General features: G+C 43.5%; 1 protein-coding gene across 2 annotated transcripts in view; it reads right to left on the bottom strand.

Annotated features, from left to right (window-relative positions):
* Window positions 1–22,957, bottom strand: part of PIGM (phosphatidylinositol glycan anchor biosynthesis class M) — a 202,803-nt gene that overhangs the window by 179,411 nt on the left and 435 nt on the right. The window contains exon 2 of one of the 2 annotated variants that reach the window (XM_078687784.1): window positions 22,590–22,729. The gene's annotated coding sequence lies outside the window, so the exon portion shown is untranslated. Of the gene's footprint in view, window positions 1–22,589; window positions 22,730–22,957 lie in introns of those variants that run through there. The other variant, XM_078687786.1, reaches the window with a different exon arrangement.

The following is a 22,957-nucleotide window of genomic DNA, read 5'->3' as shown; positions in this document are numbered from 1 at the left end:
GCTCCTGTTCCTGTTTCTTTTACCTCCTCTTGTTCATCGTCTATGTTGAGGATATACATGTTGATGTCTTCATCTGTGTCATCATCCAACTCCTCTTCATCGTCATCCACTGCTTTTACATGTTGTGGTTTTTTCCTATTACATGCCTTGTTGAAATGTCCAATTATGCCACAGAATGTGCACCTTGCTTCACGGGCGGGGCATCTAAAATCATATGCCATGTGTGCAGTGCTTAGGCATCGGTAACAATATACTTTCCCTCGTTTCTCTTGTCTCCTTTCTGGTTGGATAGTGTCTTCCTTTCTTACAGTGTGCTTGCTAACTTTCCAAGTCTTTTGATTGGACACTTTGCTGACCTTGTCACATTCTTTCTTTATCTTATCGTCTTTTAACACAGCTTTGGCACAACGTCCAGTGAGTCCAGCTTTCCTAGCTATATCTATTATATTCTGCAGAGGGTACTCCCCCTTCGCCCAAAGATGATCTTGAATGTTTTCATTTGAGCCTTGCATAACTATTTGATCCCTTATTAGTTCATCGTGTAGTCCTCCAAATCGACAGTTAATTGCTAGGTCTTTAAGAGCAGATACATAGTCGTCTATTGTCTCCTCCTTTCCTTGTTTCCTATGGAAAAATTTGTATCTGTCTACCCCAACACAAACTGTGGGTTTATAGTACGCATTCAGGCCATTAATAGCATTGGAGAACACATCACCATCATTTACACCTCTTGCTTTCTTGTTTATGGAATTGTATACTTGTATTCCTCCTGCAACTAAATTGTGCATTAACATCTTGTACTTCTTTTCTGGTTTCAACTCTGCATCTTCTTCGATTGTGGAAATGTAGTTGAGGAAATAGTCCCTCGACTCTTCCCACTTTAAAGCTGGTACACTGCCAGCACGTAGAAACGACTCTGGAGGTGATAGATTCCATATGCAACCGGTTGCTAAATCGCTCATTCTAATTATTATTTTAAAAACCTTTTGAGGATTGTAACTTATTGGTTTAATGTCACTACTGCACAAGATGTCCCTTCTATTCCTGTAGTTAGATCGATTTAAAAAAAATAGTTCCTTATGCGTCTCCTAACCGATAATTATAAGGTCACTTTTTTGCAATTTCAGTGAATATATTTCTTTTTTTTTATTTACCGCTTACTTCTAGTTCCTTTCGCCTCGCCGATGCACTTGTGCTCATCTCATTACTGCAGAGATACGCGTAGGTCGCGTCGTGTTTCCCCTTGCGATCTTTTTTGTTGTTGTTAGTCTAGATCGCTGCCTTCAATGTTTTCTACCTTCACCAAAATGTCCGCCAACGTCAATTACGTATGGACGCGATGACGTTGCGGCCGGCTCCGATTCTCCTCAGCTGCTCGTAGTCATTTCACTGCTGCAGCCGTTTGTCATGTCCGTTGGCTGGGCAGTTGAACGTTTTCTTCACAAACACTAGATTCTAGCGCTCAGCTCCTTTATATCCAAAGTGCCAGATTTATTTCGGCTTTTCATTCAATTTCGCCGCTAATTGCTGCATATAAATTTTTCCTCAGCGCATTGGTTTCACACACTCTGCCAGTGCGTCAGTTTACTCACAGCGTATTTCAGCTCCCTTTTTCCTCAGTTTGCTTTTGGGATATTTTCCTTCATTTAGTCACTCTACATATATGCGCTTGGATTGATTGGTGTTACCATGCCTCCTCCTTCGTTTTTCAATGGAGTTGTTTTCTTTTTTTATGACTGCTTATTTTTTTCTTCGTGGGTTCGTGCGTGTCGGCACCTCGTCGCCAGTATTGTTAAGATACTCAACACTTGTAAGTTCTTAACTTCTTTATTTATAAGCCAACACGCAGTGCTCCTACAGGCTTGGAGCGAAACAGCAGTCAGCTCGGCGATCAGCTGGTAACTGTCATATCTGACAGTGATGGAGCAAGAATTCGCACGTAAAGCGTCTTGCTTGTATTCATGAACCTCGAATAACTATAATTGATTAAACCAACTTGTTTGTCTTACTAATTTCCCTTTTATTTTGACATTTGGGTTGTCCTAGAGAAGCTTGCCTATGTGTTTATTAACTGTAATACGCTTGCCTCTAAAAATGGCCGCTGCTTAGCGGGGTTTTCTTCTGCGCATGCGTCGGTCACACTCCCGTGACGTACTTGCAGTTCTGGTGGGAACTTTTCGCGCTTGCGCACTCGACTTAAGATGGCTGTTTTGTGTTTTCACATGCCGACGCTTGTGCTGCAGCTTTTGTACCGCTGTTCGTTTTGCACTAATCTTAATTAAGGCTCCCGGTTTTCCGTTTAAACGGATTTTTACATATAAATACAGACGGAAAACTTTTTTGGTTTTGTCTGTATTTATATATAAAAACGGGAAAATACCAGCAAAACAAATGCTCCTCCTGCCTCTGTGCTCCTCTGTAAAATCTGAGTCAGAGGTGCACAGGGGCGGCGAAAAGAAACGGGAACTGCTGCCCTGAATCTTCTCCAGAGACGGGAGAACTGAGAGCGCAGTGTCTGCAGAGACACACAGCACTCCTCACAGCGGTAGTTCACACAAGATAATGGCTGGAGCAGTGCAAGCAGCCGATGTCCATCCTCGGCCTGCACTGCCTCCTTTCATATGCAAGCGCCTGTACACAATGGAAACCCCCACACCTCCAGCAAAACCGGATGGCAGCAAAGCAATTACCAACACCGTCTAATTCCTAATCTTCCCACAAGCGGCAAGAACAGCGCTGCTTCCGTGCACTGAACTTCAGAATGTGCAAGGATCGTTTTGTGTCGTTACAGCTGTGCCCCGAATTCCTGCGGACATGCCAACAATATAGATATAAGATGAATGTGGGGGATTTAAAAACAAAAAAAAATTGGGTGAATGCTTTCACTTTCACGCACAACAGACCGATATCAGAGTTTCTGCAATAGCACTTCAAGCAGCCTATTTCAAAGGGACTTCCAATTTAAACGAGGCTTCACAGTATTACATTGACGCTTTACAGTTTATTTGTGTACTAATGACGCACTTCAATTAAAGGCTTGGCAGCTGCTTGGGTGCATGCACATAGCACCTAGAAAGCTGGCATAGCGCCAGAAGCGTGTTTGATTGCTATCAATACGTCTCGTTACCTGGGGGTGGAGTTTTTTCAAGGGTGTTGATTTTCTCGCTCAGGAAGCTTCAATTCTAAAAGAACGTAGATTTTCAAAAGGCAATAGATTCCATCCTCGGCCCGCACTGCCTCCTTTCATATGCAAGCGCCTGTCCACAATGGAAACCCCCACACCTCCAGCTAAACCGGATGTCAGCAAAGCAATTACCAACACCGTCTTTTTCCTACTCTTCCCACAAGCTGCAAGAACAGCGCTGCTTCTGTGCACTGAACTTCAGAATGTGCAAGGATCGTTTTGTGTCTGTTACAGCTGTGCCCCGAATTCCTGCGGACATGCCAACAATATAGATAGAAGATGAAAGTGGGTGATTTAAAAAAATGCGGTTAATTTATTTTCCCCATTGAACTCAATTGAAATCGAGGCAATGTCAGGCAAGAGACAACCAAAATAAAGGGCTTTTTTTTACAACAAAAATAAATCGGGACTCTCACTCCTGACTCGGGTCTAAACTCTTATTAATGCACCTTATTTAGTATTGGATACTAAATGTGGCGGTCCAATAGCGTGCCAGTAAGTGCCAAAACATGCTGTTCACTCATTGCACATTGAGGCTAGTGCTCTCTTAAATGATAATAGTGTGTGTTTCTGAAAAGGAGTGCATATCTCAATTAAAGTGAGTGTAACTTGAGTTTTCATACTTACCTTTATACCAGTAATGATATCTGTCAGAACTGTTTTATTTATTTATTTTTATTTTCAAATTTTATATAGCGGGAACTCGAGCCGAAGGTATTGGCATGCTTTACATCAGCACCAGTTACAATGTAATGAAAAACAAGCATTTGCAATGCAATAGGTCTCGCATTTATGCGAGTCTGAGCTATTGACTTTGCAAATAACAAAGCTTTTTATTTTTGTTTCAGTTTTTAAAACCGAAACAAAAGGCATTGTCATTTACAATGCTAATAGCTGAAACTCGTGTAAATGCGAGACCTATTGCATTGCAAATGCTTGTTGTTTGGTAGGGTGAAGGAGGTTGATGTGGTAGGGCACGGGGGGGCAGAAATGCCTCCAACAACTATTAGCATAAAGTCTGGCTGCATCTCTCAGTGACTATGCACGCTGTAGGGCAGTGAGGCTGAGTGAGAGGTGAGCAATTCAGTTAGCATGACTTACTTTTTCTATTTAATGTTTATTTAACTGCTACTTAAATAAAAATAAAAACGTAAACAGAAATGACTGTGCACCACCTGTGCGCTACATTTTCTCCATAGCGTCCATATCAAAGCACTATTCTGTACAGATGAAGATGCAGGATTCTTTAGATAATTTGACGATTTACAATGCCTCATGCGGTAGGTCATCTTCTAGTGCACACTAAGAGTGATCTGATATTCTTCGAGCAGACACTCTCTGATGGCTGATTAAATGTGAGTAAAAGAGGTAGTAATTCGTTGACATTTTGCAATACAGATGCGCAAATGAGACTTAATCAAAGTCACAAATTCACACATCTTTTCTTAGAGGACAGGGAAGAAATTTTTCTCCCAATAAGCATAGGCTCCAATAAAAAACAAGCATTTACAATGCAATGGTTTCGCCTTTGGAAAAGTTAGAGCTATTGGCATTGTAAATGACAAAATTTGTATTTATGTGTTGGTTTTGAGAACAGATAAATAAATGGCATTGTTGTTTACATTGCCATTAGCTTAATGTCTGCAGTCACTCTGCAGTCACTCTGCACTCCCTAGTCACTCTGCACTCCCTAGCACTCTGCACTCCCTAGCACTCCCTAGTCACTCTGCACTCCCTAGTCACTCTGCACTCCCTAGTCACTCTGCACTCCCTAGTCTGCACTCTCTACTCTGCACTCTCTACTCTGCACTCTCTACTCTGCACTCTCTACTCTGCACTCTCTACTCTGCACTCTCTACTCTGCACTCTCTACTCTGCACTCTCTACTCTGCACTCTCTACTCTGCACTCTCTACTCTGCACTCTCTACTCTGCACTCTCTACTCTGCACACTCACTTTGCACTCTGCACTCACACTCTGCACTCACTAGTCTGCACACTCACTACTCTGCACACTCACTACTCTGCACTCACTACTCTGCACTCACTACTCTGCACTCTACACACTGCACAAAGATCCGTTACAATTAAAATAAAATAAAACGATGTGTAAAACATTATATGAAGTAATCGTCCTCGAGTTTTTCTAGCACCCGATTCTCTCCCTTCCTTCCCCCTTCTAGCTCCCCACCTCACCTTCTGCCCACACTTTTTCAGATTATGGTGTGAATGGGTGCAAGTATTTATTTTACTTAATGCAGTTTTATATAGCGTAAACTTTTCTAGCACCCGATTCTCTCCCTTCCTTCCCCCTTCTAGCTCCCCACCTCACCTTCTGCCCACACTTTTTCAGATTATGCTGTGAATGGGGGATGGCGGGCAAAAAGAGATGGGGTGAAGGAGGGACGAGGGGGTCGTAGGGAGGGGGGTGGGGCGCCAAGGACGGATGAGGGACGTGGTATACAAGGACGAGGGAGGGATAGAGTTATTGGGTGTAGGGATAGGGAGGGTCGTAGGAAGTGGGTACGAAGGGAAGGGGCCGGAATGGAAGGGGGGAGATGAGGGAGGAGATGAAGAGAAGAAACGTCAAGAGAGCTGAAGGAAGGGGGCCGGACAAGCTGGCTGCAGAGGGAAGAATGGCTGAGTGAAACCGGGTAGTGGAGAGAAGGAGGGACGAAGTGAAGGAGATGCGAGAAGGATAGGATGAGAGGGTTGGAAGGGAGCCTGGCTGAGGCTCGGCAGGGGCTGGAGCTGAGTGAAACCGGGTAGTGGAGAGAAGGAGGGACGAAGTGAAGGAGATGTGAGAAGGATAGGATGAGAGGGTTGGAAGGGAGCCTGGCTGAGGCTCGGCAGGGGCTGGAGCTGAATAACAGACGGGATGTAGCGGGGGTCTGTGTGGAGTGATGGAGGGGTAGGTAAGGTGAAGGGATGTGAACTGAGTTCCTCCTTAAATGCTTTACCAATATTGTACTTTCCCCCAACTATGCAGTTCTGGATTAAGGGCGCACCGAGGGGGTACAGTACAGCTCTTGCTGCCTTGGAAGGAATGCTCAGTACCTGTTGATGCGCGGTACACGCGGGGTGCGGGGCGGGCTCTGGATGCTGGTCTTGTCGAGCCGGTCCGGCTTGGGGCAGACGTCCTCTCTGGCAGGCAGATTCCCCAAGAGGCGGCAGCGGCACGGGGCGGCCTGTACTTAAGTACAGTGCGGCTCTCGGGTGCGGTCTCGGGGACAGGTGCGGGGCCAACGCGTACACTTCAGGCGTACGACACGAACCTCTACCCCCGGAGATGTTGTATGGTGATTGCATTACTGATAGTATTCTAACAGACTGTGACACTGGATATTTGTTAAAGATGTTTTTTAAGTTTTTGGATTTGAAAACATGATTGCTTTTATGCTTCAGTGAAGACGATGTATTGTTCTTTATAGAACAGAGCAAGGTTAAGGAAAGTACACCGCATATGCTAACCCTTGCACAGGTGCACAAGCTCACACGTGCAAAACTAACTGCAAACCTTACATAAATGGAAGTAGGGGTTAAGAAGTTCTCACCAGATTTCTCGGGGCCAATGCTCTGGGTGGGTGTTGCAGAGGGCCCGTTATGCCCGTGGTTCTCGGTGGGGGTTGCAGAGGGCCCGTTATGCCCGTGGTTCTCGGTGGGTGTCGCAGACGGTCTGTCGTTCCCTTGGCTGTCGGCGGGTTTTGCGGACAGCCTTTTGTGCCGCTTGTTCTCGGTCTGAGCGCTGCTGGCACAACCCATTGCTCGCTCGTGAGGAACACAAGCCAAGCGGGAAGAGAAACGCAACCCGGCGAAGGAGCTGTGAGGTAAGAACAGGCTAAGCGTCCGGCTGCACGAACCCCTGCTCGGTACAGGTGGAGGCCGAGCGTCCCAGGCCCCTGCAGCACCGCCTGCCACTATGCACCTGGCATGCCACAGGCGCCGGAAGGCAGGGGACAGCAGGCGCGAGGACCTCATGGAGAAAGGACTAAATGCACCCGGAGACACAGGCGCCAGGTGAGACGAGAGACTGCAGCCAGAGACACAGGCACGGGTCAGGAGGGAGACGGCAGCCTGGGACACAGGTGGAGAAGGCGGACCGCATCCAAAGATACAGGGTGAGAGGGCTTACAGCAGCCTGAGGCAGTCACCGGATGAGAAGGGAGAGTTTAGCCAGAGACATAGACAAAGCATGTCATAGTAAAACAAGCACCTACGAGGACACGGGGGGGGCGGGAGAGGACACGGACGGCGGGAGGGGGCGGGAGAGGACATGAATGGCGGGAGGGGGGCGGGAGAGGACACGGACGGCGGGAGGGGGGCGGGAGAGGACACGAACGGCGGGAGGGGGGCGGGAGAGGACACGGACGGCGGGAAACGTGCACAGGACAGCGAGGGGGGGGCGGAAAGGCACACGGAGGGGGCGGGAATGGACATCGCATCTGAAATCACTTTCAGTGAAAGGGGAGGGAACGGGAAACAACGTAACTCCGCCCAGGGAAAAAATCTCAGGAACGCCCCCGAATCTGGTCCGGCCTTGACGGACAGATCCGGCACTCAATGGCTAGCCTCCATTTATGGAGCTAGCCAATGAGAGCCGGAGGACGTTCCAGAACTCCTTATTGTCGACATAGGATTTCACCTGCGCTGAAAAGCTGCGCAGAGCGCAGCCTTCGGCAGGCGAAACCCAAAAAACAGCTATAACAACCTATTGCAAGTGTGCATGTCAACTTAATTAAATGTGGAAAAATACTAGCTTTAGCGTTTTTTTTTGTGTCAAAAATAAATGTGGATAAATAAATACAGACGGAAATGTGAAAAAAATAAATACCATAAAACCGGGAGCCCTAATCTTAATGCTATAGTTAATATACAGTAAAGGGGAGTCATATAGGGATTCCTGGTATACAGTGTAATCATTTATTTTCTATGTTCTAAATTGTTTTCCTTTACTTTTCATGTATCGTAATCCGTGGGCATGAGGATGGGATACTCCATATTGAACAGCCTTTCTGCGCATGACAGTCTTCCACCAGTGGATGAACTCTATGGCATTGAACCTTTGCCAACCCGAGGTCCCAGCCAAGATGTGCCTGGGAAGATGCACCTTCGCCTAGCAGAAGAAGCTGAAATGTACTAAATGTATCATAATTGATAGATGCGCTATTGTAATATTGAGACCCATATCATGGAAACCCCAAATTCAATAGGCGGTCTCAAAGCATGTAAATTAGGACTCGTGAAAGTAAATTCTGGTTGGTGTGTTGACCTATCCTACTTGTGGACCAATCGAAATTGGGGATTCTTACACTTGCAACATTTGGGGGGTGGTACACTGACCCGAAAACAGTATAACTAGCCTAGGTTTAGCTAGAGAAATTGTCCGACTTGTCTGAATAGCTGACCTGTCACTGACCCTACGCACTCAATAGGTGACTGATACAGAGAGCTGCGGAGCACTCTGTCCGTAAATTCCATAGACCCAGGGGGGTTTGTTGGGAAACCTTAAGTGCTGGCGGAGCACTTTGCTGGGGAATTCGAAAACCCAATCGGGGTTCTGACTGATAGCTGCAGAGAGGGTGGAGCGCAGGCGTTGCTTCCGAACTGCGGGTGCTGGTCTTACCTTGGTGGTCCTTTCCTGATCCTAATCTGGTTTTCCTGTCCTGTCCTGGGGTGTCCATTCCGCACCTGCTGGCCTATTGGCGACTGTCCTTCCTTGGGGTTTCTCCTGTCCTTAACTGACCCGTGGCCAGGGTTGGTCTTCACACCATACTAGGTAAATATAGTGCTGAGAAACCTATTCTGCATCTTTCACTTTTTCTTTCTTTGCTTTAATAAAGACATACTCTTGCATATTGATCTTCCATGCTTTCTTTCTGAATTAATAAATGAAAAGATCATATATTATCGTCGTCATAATAGCATGTTCCAGTTTTTCCCTATCCTTTAAGCATGTTCCTGCATATAACTCATGAAATATAGATGTTCCTTTTTCTTTACCTTCCTTTAGCTGAATGAAATGTTGGTTCTAGAATTATAGTGTGTTCCACTTTTTACCTTCCATAGTTACATGGTATCCCAGAGTTTTCGTAATATAAACTAAAGTGCTTTTCCGTACCCATCTTTCAGGGGTAATTCAACTGTGACTTTCTAGTATGTTCCTTATTTTTCCCGTCCTTTAGTCACTCCCTATCAAGTCTAAAATCTGAAACTGCTTATTAGCATGTTCCCTGTTCTTACCTTCCTTTAGGTTCTAAATGGTTGGTCTGATTTACTTTCTTTATGGATACGTGCTCTTTATAATCTTGGTTATTGACTGTTTACTTACTGTAAATCTTATGCTTTCTGAAACTGAATCTGAATTTTAGATAAAGGTTTTAAAACTGCCTGAGTTTGTGGTTATTACATGAGTGCAAAGTAATTAAATGAGATTGGTATTTTTGTGTCTGCCTTCTTTTACAGCTAGCTCCCTGATCCATGGTGATCATAGGTACCCGTAACAGTGGATTGGTAAGTCGGGTACAGTGAAAATAAATAGGAAGGAACAAGGGTTACTGGTAGTAGAGTGTAAGGTTACCCGATCAATAAACACGGTGAATTGAATTTTATGGGCCCAAGTGTGCATATGGTAAAATTGTTGGTTGGGTGACCTGCACGCTCTATCAGTAATTTTCTGGTAGCAGAGGCAATGGTTAGGGACTTGTTAAAGTTAGGTAGGACTAGTTAAGATAGGTAGGTTATTTGCTGCTAATTGTGAAAATTTTTGCTGCTAAAACGTTCGAACGAATTTACAAATGTTTTATTGCTTTGAAAAATTATGAAATGTTTTAAATTATTTTTTTGCTGATATATTGATAAATGTACTAATCTACTCGTTAGTGATTGTTATATGTTTGTCTGGAATCCCCGGGGAATTGAATAGCGGGTGGTGAGGAGAATCCACGCCGTAGTGAGGTCATTGGCTTGAGGAAAATTGGTGCAGGTTAGGCAGAACTGGAAGCACTAATTAGGGTTTTCTGAATGAATGTTTGAATAAATGGTAGCAAAGAGTTCGGCAAAACTTCTATTGTGATATAACCTAGTACGGGTCACATGGAAGGAGTAGCAGGTTCATCTAAGCTTGATTGGTAGCAACGGAGTGCACTGGTGAAACTTTTAGCTAAGTATATATCCCGTAGTGGATGAGTCGAAGGAGTAGCAGGTTCACTAATGCTTGTGTGAAGAGTAGGCAGAAGGGATCTACTCGCAGTATTTGAAAAGTAAATAGAAGTGGTTTACTTGCAGTGAAACAAATCTTTTCTTTCTAGACACTCTAGTACAGTGGCGAATGTGTTTACGTTGTTAATTAAACTGAGCCCTTGCACTTGAAAGGGTAGAAATCCTAGCGTTTCTTACCTTGTGAAGGAGGGAGTCAGTTGCGGAGCTGCGCTGACGTCACTCAGTGCCGCGCTGGTATTGGTCGAGACAGCGGGCGTATAGCTGAGGCGGAATTGTGAAGGAGGGGTGAGCACAGGAGCGTGAGAACTCGTTTGCGAGAAACGCCGCGCACCCATTGGCTGAATCAATTTGAATTCGCGCATTTGATTGGTTGCACGAAAATAAAAGGCGCTTTTGTATTGGAAGTGATTTTGTAAACAAAGGTAAATTGCGGAAAAGTATATGTGGCATACGTATACTCCAGAGACCTGATCCGAGATATTTAGGGTTTGGAAAAGATCAGTGGAAAAGTCGTAACTGCAGCATTATGTACGGAAATAAGAGAAAAATGACTCTCGTAAACAAAGTAAAGAATTATTTTAAGAAAGACAAACCTATTAAAACTAGAGAAGGAGTTGTCATTCTACCTCCTAATACTCCCGCATCATTCATGATGTTTGATAAAGGGTACCACTCTTGTGTGTGGTTGGAAAATTGGGTGGAGTACACTAAAAATGACGGAATTCTGGCATTTCCGTTAGATGGTACATTTAATAGTCGGATTCTGTTTAACTTGAGAACCAGAATGAATGATTTGCATCCCAGACCCAGATTAACGCAATATGAGGCCTTAGAGGAATGGGAGATAGAGGCTTTTGAGCGAGACAAGCCCAGGATGGACAAGGGGTTAACCAAATGGTACCCAAAATTGAAGCAAGAAACCCGAGAGAAAAAAATTAAACAATGGAGACAGAATATGATAGTAGAGGGACTATACCCTGTAATAGCCCTAGAAGCGCCCCTGGGAGAGAAAAGGACAGAGAAAACAAAACATTAGATGACCGGTGTGGATTCAGATGATGATTATTTGGAGGAAATATTAATGAAGAATCCACCTCCTTATAATGAAAGTTCAAGACCCCTCAGTGCTAGAGACACCTGTCTGAGACCACCTTATAGCGAAGAGTCAAGATACCTAGGTGAGAGAGACTCCTGTCTAAGACCTCCTTATGAGGAAGAATCGAGACCCTTAAGCACAGGAAATCCATTCCTGAAACCTAATTATGGTGAAGGACCGAGTATGACACATCCAACTGCCCCGAATTATACTACAACTCTGACTCCGCAAATAGTGCATGAAACAAGCCTGGAAAGGGTACTGCAGGAGAGAGAGCGAGAGGCCCTGGCTAAACAGAGAACAGAATTAATTCAGAAAATCTCCCAACTAAATACAAGTCCTGAAGCCTTGACAATCCCAGTAACTATTGGACCAGTTGTTCCTTTGTATGGGAATAAACAGGGGAGTCCAAAGACTCCGATCATTACCCCAGCTGTAGTGCAGCCGAGGAAAGAGCCCTTAATTGTAGATGATCAGGCGAGTGAATGTTAATCCGTGATTTCTTTAATGGATTTACCGATCAGGGAACCAGAAAGGGGTTCGCAGAGAATAAACATTCCTTTCTCTTCAAGAGAAATTCAAATGGAATCAACCTCAGGTACTAAAAATGTCACAGTAGTGACTCCTGAAGAAATTGAGAGATGGAGTCGAGAGTTAGAGAAACAAAATCCTCAGTCTAAACCATTAGATATTTACAAATTAAGAATAGAATTGGAAGAACTGATGGCTGGAAATGTGGGGTTGGACAGACTGAATACCTTTTCTGAGGAAGAGTTGCTATTTATTTGTAAAAGTATCACCCGTAATACCAAAGTGTTCCATGAGAAATTAATGGACACCGCGGCTAGTATGGGAATAGATATTGGTAAATCTAAAGTGTTGCAAAAGCCCTACAGAGCAGAATTCTCAGACAAAGACTTGGAAAACATGAATGTGTCAGGGAAGAAGGTACAGATCAGAGAATTATTAAACCTGTTGCAAAAATGGGGAGAATTAGAAAAATGGAAAGCCAGGTGGGCAAAGAAAAAGGAGGAGATTAGATTAAAACAGATGGCTTCCAAGTATGTCTTAAAAGAAGCTGACAAGGCAGAAAAATTGTATCCTATGCGAGAAGTGCCAGGTGGAAAGTATGTGCATGTTCCATGGTCCCGACAGGATATTGTGTCCTTTACTAATGACTTCCCTAAATTGCGAGAGAAACCGGTAGATTGGTACAGACAGGTCGAGAGATTTGTGAAGGTCCAGAAATGTCTCTGGAAAGATTTAGATGGGTTCTTTGACATCGTGGTGCCTGTAGATCTGTGGACAGAATGTAAAATTGCAATTGATTGGCCTAGTGAGGAATACCCGAGAGACCCAAATACAGGGGCACCCTCAGCTGAAGTGATGAAAAAGTACAATCAGGTAATGTTGTATCTGAAAGGGAAGGTGCCTGCAAAGGAAACTGATTGGACCCGAATAGACAGAACTACCCAGAATAGAGATGAAACTGTACATTCCTATTATGAACGATTGTTACAGGTGTTCAAAACATACAGTGGCCTAGACAACATTGAAATGAAGGACATGACTCATTTTATTTACAGGTATGTATTAGGATTAAGACCTGAAATTTCCCAGTGGATCAAAGACAATAAAATCTGCTGGCAGTCTAAACCAATTGATGAGGTTTTAAACTATGCTAAATATTGTGAGGATGAATTGGCAGACAAACGAAAAGAGTTAAAGGAAAAAGTTATGTGGGCACAGGTGAAAATTAGCAGAACAACAAGAACAGCAGTTAAAGAAATTGGCCAGTAACCAGAGTCAAGGCTCCGGGGGTGGGGGAAAGCCCAGAGTACAAATGAGCAAAGAAGAGGCCAAAAAGAGGTTCCCCTGTCACGGGTGCGGTCAGATAGGTCACTGGAGATACGAGTGTCCACATGTACAGAATGGTAATGTACAAATTAATGATTTAAATCCACAGGTGCAGAATGAGAAACCACGAAAGACCCAGCAACAGGTAAAGCAGAATCAGTTGCCTCGTGCACCTAGACAAAATTATAAGAACAAAGCACAGCAGGCTGAAGACACTGAAGTGTGGGAAGGAAGGGAGGATAGAAATGCAGCCGTTTCACAATTCTTGTTAAATGACACGTTTCTCTGTGATGACACCTACTGACGGTGCCTGAGAAGGGAGGACGAGGAGTGCGTGCTTGGCGCCTCCTTGCCGGTGGACCAGACAGGGCCATACATTGAAGGAAAGGTTGAAGGTAATGACGTCACCTTTCTGTTGGACACTGGTGCCACTCGTTCTACTGTGAGAACAGCAGACGTTCCAAACCTACCCCTCTCGGGAGAAGCAATCCAGGTAGTTGGTGTTTCTAATCAGCTAATTAGTACCCCAGTTACGAAACCCATGGAGATTAAAATTGGAAATTTTAAAGAGATGAATAGATTTGTCGTTTGCGACTCCAGTCCTGTAAACCTTCTAGGAAGGGATTTGCTGTGTAAAATGAATTGTACTATCTTTGGCACACCAAATGGTGTTGAAATTCAAACCCCAGACGAAGACGGAATTTACAAATTAATGTTAGCAAGACCCGATTCATGAAATTAAAAGACTGACCATGACAGACTTACCTGAAGAACTCCAAATAACAGTGAAGCCAGAAGTATGGGATTTTACTGGAAAAGATGTAGGATTAATGGAAAATGTTGACCCGATTAAAATAACCATAAAAGAGAATGCAGTATACCCAAACATTAAACAGTACAAAATGAGTGCAGAAGTGAAAGCAGGAGTTGCCATTGAGATAAAAAGATTGCTAGAAGCCAAAATCATACAAGAAGTGATGAGCAGTCCATGTAATTCTCCCATCATTGGAATCAAGAAACCTAGCGGCAAGTACAGGGTAGTACAGGACCTGCGCAAGGTTAACAAAATTGTGGTTCCTTGTTGTCCTGTCGTGCCAAACCCTGCAGAGATTCCATACCAAATTCCATGGAATGCTGGATGGTTTACCGTCATTGACTTATGTCATGCATTCTTTTCAATTCCTTTGCATCCAGACAGCAAATTTCTTTTCTCATTTGAATTAGACAGTCACGTGTATGTCTGGAATCGCGTTCTCCAGGGGTATACAGAAAGCCCCTCAATCTTTAATCAGATTCTGAAAAAATGCCTTGAGACCTTAATTTTGCCCGGAAAATCAGTTTTGGTGCAATATATAGACGACCTCTTGGTGGAGTCTAAGAGTCGAAGAGACTGTGTGATTGACACTATTGCCTTGCTGAACCATTTAGGTGAGGGGGGCATAAAGTATCACCCGAAAAGCTGCAATTCTGTACCACATCAGTGAAATATCTGGGACACCAGATAGAGAGAGGTATCAGGAAAGTCACCTCAGAATGAATCAGGATAATTCGAAACATGGAATTACCAAATACCCAGAAGGAAATCAGAATGTTCCTTGGAGTTGTAGGATACTGCAGACAGTGGATTGTGGGATTTGCAGTCCTAGCAAAACCATTGATAAAAATGACAAAGAAAGGAGCACAGGACCCAGTGGAGTGGGATGACGAAAGCATGTCAGCTTTTATAAAATTGAGAGACTGTCTCTGTACTGCTCTTGCATTAGGAATGCCTGATTATTCCAAATATTTTGCACTGTTTTGTGACACACGAGACAATTGTGCACTTTCAGTCCTGACCCAAATTCATGGTATGACTCGACGTCCGGTGGCATACTTTTCTTCAACATTGGACCCAGTAGCAGCTGGATTACCTGGGTGTTTGAAAGCTGTAGCTGCAACTTGCATGAGTCTTGAACAGAGTGAGTCCATTGTGATGGGACGTCCAGTAACTGTATATGTTCCACATTCTGTTGTAATTTTACTGACAAGAACCAAGACCCAGTATCTCACACCTAGTCGGCTGACTAAGTATGAGAGAATCCTTGTAGGTGCAGGGAATGTAACGATCGAAAGATGTAACATTTTGAATCCTGCCACCTTACTGCCTAGCTCATTTGCAGAAGAAGTGAGGGAAGAATTTACGCATGATTGCATTGATTTGACAGAGTTTAGTACAAAACCACGCCCTGACATCAAGGAGAGCCCTCTGTACAATGAAGATGATGAGCTGTTTGTAGACGGCTCATGCATAAGACACGAGGACGGTGGCCTAAGTGCTGCCTACTCAGTATGCATTTTAGATCGTCCAGTGGTAGCATCCTACTTGTATGGAGTCAAGTCTGCACAAATAGCCAAATTAATTGCATTGACAAAAGCTTGTAAATTTGGGAGAAATTTGAGAATAACCATATATACTGATAGCCAGTATGGTTATGGGGTTGTGCATGACTTTGGCCAATTGTGGCTACAGAGGGAGTTCCTGACCTCTTCAGGCACCCCTATCCGAAATGGAAAATATGTACAGGATTTACTGGAAAAAATCCAGTTACCAAAAGAATTGGCTGTGGTCAAGTGTGCTGCTCATAAATCTGGTGATGACAATGTGACAGCAGGTAATCGGTATGCTGACCAGTTAGCCCAACATTGTGCAAAGTACAAAATCTCAATTAACATAAGGGTTGGGGGAAATGGAAGCAGCTGCCAACTTTTGATGCTAGAGGGAGTGAATACATGGGAGGAAGTGAGAGACTTACAGGAAGCAGCAGAGCCACAGGAGAAACAAAGATGGAGAAGCTTTGGGTGTCGCAGAAGAAATGCAGATGGTGTCATTGTTTACCTTGATGATATGCCTGTGTTGCCAGACTGTATGCTTGCTCCTATGGCTAGGCTGATACATGGAGACACACATGTGGGCAGAGATGCGATGATTCACATGTTCCGCCAGACATGGTTCAATTCGAGATTCAGAAGCGTAGCAGAGGCACTCTGCCAGAGGTGTTTAATCTGCCAGCAATTTAACCCTGGGAAGAAAACAATCGTTTTGCCAGGGAAAATTGGAAAGGCAGAAGGCCCTTTTATTAGACTACAACTTGACTTCATTCAGTTACCCCCTTGTCGAGGAATGAAATACCTACTTGTCATTGTCTGCCTGTTTTCAAAATGGGTGGAAGCTTTCCCTGCATGTAGAAATGACAGCATCACCGTAGCAAAATTATTGCTTAGAGAACTTATACCTCGTTACGGTTTCCCAGTCTTAATTGAGTCTGACAGAGGAAGTCATTTCCAGAATGAAATAATAAAACAAATCTGTGAAGCATTCAAAATCACGCAACATCTGCACTGTGCATATCGTCCAGAGGCTTCTGGAGTAGTAGAACAGATAAATGGCACAATCAAGTCAAGATTGGGAAAGATGTGTGAATACACTCAACTGGAATGGCCAGATGCTCTGCCTCTTGTGTATTCCAGATCGGAACACAGGCTTGAGTCCACATGAAATCCTGATGGGAAGAGCAATGCGGCAAGCATGGGTGCCAGTATACAAATTAATAAACATATCTGATGATTTGGTGCTGGAATACTGTAAAGAGCTGGCTGACCAAGTACGTTCTATATCTCGTCAGGTTGGGGGAGAAGACGTCGCCAGGCCAACGACTCCAGCCCATGGCCTAAATCCCGGTGATTGGGTTGCAATAAAGAAGCACACTCGGAAAAGTTGCCTTGAGCCCAGGTGGGGAAAGCCACGACAGGTGATCCTGGTTACCACCACAGCTGTAAAGTGTGCAGGAGTGCCTCGCTGGATCCATGCCAGCCACACGAAGAAGGTGACTGAACCAGACCAAACTGAAGCCGAAGGTTGCCCAGCTGAAGGATCCCAAGATATCAGTCCTGAAGTAGCTGAAGAGGAACAACCGAGCTCCAGTCACGAAGATTGGGTACCCCTAATTGATCTGACAATTGACCCAATACGAACCAGAAGTCAAGCCCAGTTAGACAGACAGTGGGATAGTGAGGACGAGACAGGTGAAGAAGAAGCTACTCAGATCATTGAAATCCATGTCAGGTCTGATTCTGAGGAGGACAAGATAGGGGAAGAGCAGGTAATTGACACTCCACCAAGAACACCTGCACCAGTAAAGGGACAAATAGAAATTAGGGCGGAAGTTCATGCGGAAGAAAATCAAGAGTTCGAAGAGCGTGAACAGGAACAGATAGGATTAGACAATTTTGTTCAGGAAGAAGAGATCGAAACAGATCAAAGCCAAACTCAGCATATACCTGAACAAGGCCAGTTTAGGGACCAGGCAGAAGAAACAGATGAAAGACCTGGAACTAGTCAGTTAGGGAACACTGCTGAAGACGAACAAGATCCCAATGTGCCACAACTAAACGAAAACAAAAGAATATTGGACAAAGGCCAAGACACAGTGCCAGTTAAAAGACTCCGAAAAGGTGACTCAGTACCTAGATTTGTGAAGAGGCTGAGATTGCGTCTAAAGACGATAAACGAGGAGCCTGAACAAATAAACGAGGTTTCGAGTCAAACTGACCCAGTCCACACCAAGATAAAGAGAAGAAGTGCTCGCATCAAGAAACTGAATAACAAGTACGCGAGTCCTGAGTGGACTTAGTTTGTATTGGAGGAGTTTGAGAATCTGGAAATAAGTGACGAAAGTGATGAGGAATTGACTGCTGAACAGACCAGTGAAGAAGTAAACGCAACCTGAAAAAGTTACTTGAGTAAGCAAGCTGTGTAGATTTACAAAGAGGGGTTGTAACCTCTTTTGAGCTAAAATGTCTGATTCTTCTGAGAATGGGAGACCGAGACGAAGTTGTTGTAAAACATGCTGCAAAGTATGTTTTTGTAGTGTAGCCATAGTACGGATACTGTGGATAGGACTAACAATAGCTATTCCTTCTATGATGAGTAAAAACCCGAATTTGTACCCGAATAACAACTTACCTGATGACACTGTAGAATCACACACTAGAAGTACACCACAAAGAGTAGATGCACTAGACAAACCACTTAGCCTGAAACAAGCAAATGTAGGTTTAGAAGCACCAGATGAGTAAGGATTACACTTTAACAAGATTAAGAACAAAACTCATTTAAATGTTTTCGCAAACTTGTTAGTACATTATGTAGAAACTATGGAAATAGAAGATTGTCATGTCTGCAACTTACCACCACTTGCCTTTAACCTATGGAATTACCTGTAGTATTTTAGCTAGTTTATTCTACAAAAGAGGACCGTTACAGTACTATTACTCTAACTCAGATGTGATATTTTCTGAACTTCCTATTCGTGGAAATCTAAACCCTGTACATACTAAGAGTGATGTAACACGTTATATGGGAGAATATTTTCTAACAATAGGAACAATAGATTTAGGAGAAGCTCATAGAAATAACTTGACCTGTTCATTACATGAACAAGAGAAAATGTTTCTAAATATGGCAGAGAAGAGAAAGTTTCCAAAGAAAAGCGAATGATAAAAGGCAGAAAACTCCTAAGTGGGCTGAAAACATAGGGAGCACCTCAAATGGTGGAGCTAATGCTGCGATGCTTTTGGATTTCGAAAAGAAAGAGAAACTTTGTCTTCACCGAGAAAAGACTAGTTATTATAATAACATTTTCATTGGTTCCAGTCAATGCGAACACAATTATAAGGTCATTGGAGGTTGGGGTTTCAAAAATGGGTCAGAACCTGTGTTTCCCGGAATATATTATATATGTGGGAACAAGGCTTATTTCAAATTGCCGGATCACTGGTATGGAAGCTGCTATTTTGGAATTGTCATCCCGAAAATATACCATGTGAATGAAGTTACTGGAAGCAATGAAAACACTAATGATTTAGTACGTAATAAAAGAGAAAGTGTAGGAGAAATAATGGGTGATATATTTAGTGCATTGATACCTGCAGTGGGAGTGGTTCTGAACACACACAAAATTTGCAAATTGTCAACAGTAGTGGATCGGTTATCTACTGACACTGCTGGAGGATTTCTGATGATCAATACCGAAATGGTTGCGGTCAGATCGATGGTTTTGCAGAACAGACTTGCTCTTGATACTCTATTGGCAAAAGAGGGCGGAGTCTGCAGAATGTTGAAAGCGCAACATTGTTGCACTTACATACCGGACAAAAGTGTAGAAATTAAAAGGTATGTAAGGAACATTACAAATTTGGAAAAGGAACTCAAACCACTGGAGGTTGACAGTGCCTGGAAGAGACTTACTGATGGTCTCTGCGCTGTAGGTCATTGGTTTTCTAACTTAGGTAAAAGTTTTTTGATTAAAGTACTGATGCCAATTGCGGGAATAGGTTTGGTAATATTCCTCATGTTTGTCTGTTGCAAATGTCGCAAACACCAAAAGAAGTACACTGTGAACAAGAGAGGAGTGAAGAGGAATGTGGATGAACTTGAATTAGAGGAACTGAATAATCAGATTTATAAAAGGGTGAAAAATTCTCACCCTAACAAAGAGACAAAAGAGAAACTGAATCGAATGTTGGAAGAGATTGAGTTGGGAAAAATTTAAGTTGGCATCTGGTTCTATTGATTTGTGATGATATAAAATATCATCAAAGAGGGGATTGATGGAGCAAGAATTTGCACGTAAAGTGTCTTGCTTGTATTCATGAACCTCGAATAACTATAATTGATTAAACCAACTTGTTTGTCTTACTAATTTCCCTTTTATTTTGACATTTGGGTTGTCCTAGAGAAGCTTGCCTATGTGTTTATTAACTGTAATACGCTTGCCTCTAAAAATGGCCGTTGCTTAGCGGGGTTTTCTTCTGCGCATGCGTCGGTCACACTCATGTGACGTGACGTACTCGCAGTTCTGGTGGGAACTTTTCGCGCTTGCGCATTCGACTTAAGATGGCTGTTTTGTGTTTTCACATGCCGACGCTTGTGCTGCAGCTTTTGTACCGCTGTTCGTTTTGCACTAATCTTAATGCTATAGTTAATATACAGTAAAGGGGAGTCATATAGGGATTCCTGGTATACAGTGTAATCATTTATTTTCTATGTTCTAAATTGTTTTCCTTAACTTTTCATGTATCGTAATCCGTGGGCATGAGGGATGGGATACTCCATATTGAACAGCCTTTCTGCACATGACAGTCTTCCGCCAGTGGATGAACTCTATGGCATTGAACCTTTGCCAACCCGAGGTCCCAGCCAAGATGTGCCTGGGAAGATGCACCTTCGCCTAGCAGAAGAAGCTGAAATGTACTAAATGTATCATAATTGATAGATGCGCTATTGTAATATTGAGACCCATGTCATGGGAACCCCAAATTCAATAGGCGGTCCCAAAGCATGTAAATTAGGACTCGTGAAAGTAAATTCTGGTTGGTGTGTTGACCTATCCTACTTGTGGACCAATCGAAATTGGGGATTCTTACACTTGCAACATTTGGGGGGTGGTACACTGACCCGAAAACAGTATAACTAGCCTAGGTTTAGCTAGAGAAATTGTCCGACTTGTCTGAATAGCTGACATGTCACTGACCCTACGCACTCAATAGGTGACTGATACAGAGAGCTGCGGAGCACTCTGTCCGTAAATTCCATAGACCCAGGGGGGTTTGTTGGGAAACCTTAAGTGCTGGCGGAGCACTTTGCTGGGGAATTCGAAAACCCAATTGGGGTTCTGACTGATAGCTGCAGAGAGGGTGGAGCGCAGGCGTTGCTTCCGAACTGCGGGTGCTGGTCTTACCTTGGTGGTCCTGTCCTGATCCTAATCTGGTTTTCCTGTCCTGTCCTGTCCTGGGGTGTCCATTCCGCACCTGCTGGCCTATTGGCGACTGTCCTTCCTTGGGGTTTCTCCTGTCCTTAACTGACCCGTGGCCAGGGTTGGTCTTCACACCATACTAGGTAAATATAGTGCTGAGAAACCTATTCTGCATCTTTCACTTTTTCTTTCTTTACTTTAATAAAGACATACTCTTGCATATTGATCTTCCATGCTTTCTTTCTGAATTAATAAATGAAAAGATCATATATTATCGTTGTCATAATAGCATGCTCCAGTTTTTCCCTATCCTTTAAGCACGTTCCTGCATAGAACTCATGAAATATAGATGTTCCTTTTTCTTTACCTTCCTTTAGCTGAATGAAATGTTGGTTCTAGAATTATAGTGTGTTCCACTTTTTACCTTCCATAGTTACATGGTATCCCAGAGTTTTCGTAATATAAACTAAAGTGCTTTTCCATACCCATCTTTCAGGGGTAATTCAACTGTGACTTTCTAGTATGTTCCTTATTTTTCCCGTCCTTTAGTCACTCCCTATCAAGTCTAAAATCTGAAACTGCTTATTAGCATGTTCCCTGTTCTTACCTTCCTTTAGGTCCTAAATGGTTGGTCATATTTACTTTCTTTATGGATACGTGCTCTTTATAATCTTGGTTATTGACTGTTTACTTACTGTAAATCTTATGCTTTCTGAAACTGAATCTGAATTTTAGATAAAGGTTTTAAAACTTCCCGAGTTTGTGGTCATTACATGAGTGCAAAGTAATTAAATGAGATTGGTATTTTTGTTTCTGCCTTCTTTTACAGCTAGCTCCCTGATCCATGGTGATCATAGGTACCCGTAACAGTGGATTGGTAAGTCGGGTACAGTGGAAATAAATAGGAAGGAACAAGGGTTACTGGTAGTAGCGTGTAAGGTTACCCGATCAATAAACATGGTGAATTTAATTTTATGGGCCCAAGTGTGCATATGGTAAAATTGTTGGTTGGGTGACCTGCGCGCTCTATCACAGTTATCAGCTGGTGACCTCACTGCTGGTACAGTGTCCACGCAGGGACACTGGCAAGCGCACTGGGTAAGGTGTCCCATGAGGGACACTCGCATTATAAACACAACACAGTGCTGCCACCTTAACTGTAGTTTAAGAGGACTACCATCAGTTTATTTTATTTTACAGTTTCTTTTTTTAAAATAAAGCGCAACACTCATACCAGTGGGATATCACGGCACTAATACCACTCCCTGACGTTTCCTGAAGGCATTAGTTAGTATGGGCCCTAAAGCATTATGTCTTAAACAACCATGGGGCTTATTTACAAGCCTCTTGAGCCACTTTTACGGGATCTCAGCTCGCGAGAAGGCTTAGAAATCGCCGAGAACAGACACTCATTCATGGGCTTAACATACAGAATTGAGTACCTGTTTAATAACGTAACCGCTGCCCAACAAAACTTCTGCGGTTCACCTGCAGCAGGTTGATTCCCAACATCGTGGTGGATTCCCCCGGGTCCCTGACTCGAACTTCTGGGCACGCGCGTGAGCGACCAACGAGACCTTACCTGCATAGGAATTACATAGAAATAGAAACATGAACGTAATTATGAATGAAGCTCTTTACACATAGGTTTCCGAAAGAGAAAACGGCAATTATTTACTTATTTACGTTACTTAATTCCAAAACCGAATGGGCTGTAACACTCCGAAGCCTTTGCAGTTAATTTTAGACGTGGGGGAGTTTGGTATGAGAACAAATTGTTTTAGTCCAATAGTCGGTGCAATATCAGTGA

This window comes from Lissotriton helveticus, chromosome 4_1, assembly GCF_964261635.1.
Source record: "Lissotriton helveticus chromosome 4_1, aLisHel1.1, whole genome shotgun sequence".
Taxonomy (NCBI): Eukaryota; Metazoa; Chordata; class Amphibia; order Caudata; family Salamandridae; genus Lissotriton; species Lissotriton helveticus.
Note: the sequence above shows the minus strand (reverse complement) of the source record. Positions and strands in the feature narration are given on the sequence as shown.